Raw genomic sequence first — 671 nt, 5'->3', positions numbered from 1 at the left:
GAGATACGCTCAGATACTTACTATAGATTAAGATAGTTGTTCAAGGCCTGATGGGAACTTTCACTCAACTATTAATGGTTTTTAATGTAGGTTCTTTTGACAAGGGAAAGTTGTAGGAATAAAAGGACTTCAAGAAGAAGCAAAGCAAGTATGAAGTTTAGTCATTTTAAAATAATTCTGGCAGGTAACAATTGAGTACCTACCTCCTGATAAGTACTGTGCTAGGTTCTTCGTTAACTTCAATGTATATCTATACAAAATTATACTGTCAGGTTAATTTTCAGTCTATTCAAAGGGTTCAGCAAATATGGTAGAATTCTCATCACAAAAGTTTATGCTAGTTCTCTCTTCGGCAGCACATATACTAAAATTGGAATGATATAGAGAAGATTAGCATAGCCCCTGCACAAGGATGACACACAAATTCTTGAAATTCGTGAAGCGTTCCATATTTAAAAAAAAGTTTATGCTATTAGTCCGATGATTGTATTATACAATTTGATACTCTGTTGTAATCCTATATGCGAGATTTCTTTTTCTGAAATTAGACACTGGTAGTAGCTAGCCACTAGAATTCACTTAGTGAACAATAATTACTATTTCATTAAAAAAAAGCAAAAGACAAAAATGAGCCATCTGTGAACTTATATCAATTCTTGTCAGCAAATAGT

At 32.8% G+C, this 671-nt stretch overlaps 1 non-coding gene across 1 annotated transcript; it reads left to right on the top strand.

Annotated features, from left to right (window-relative positions):
• Positions 1-340: 340 nt before the first annotated feature.
• On the top strand, positions 341-447 carry LOC125349852. Its single transcript, XR_007210648.1, has one exon. It is a non-coding gene; the product is annotated as a U6 spliceosomal RNA (small nuclear RNA).
• Positions 448-671: the final 224 nt, after the last annotated feature.

This window comes from Perognathus longimembris, chromosome 3, assembly GCF_023159225.1.
Source record: "Perognathus longimembris pacificus isolate PPM17 chromosome 3, ASM2315922v1, whole genome shotgun sequence".
NCBI lineage: Eukaryota > Metazoa > Chordata > Mammalia > Rodentia > Heteromyidae > Perognathus > Perognathus longimembris.
The sequence above is the reverse complement of the archived record's forward strand: the minus strand, read 5'-3'. Positions and strand labels throughout refer to the sequence as shown.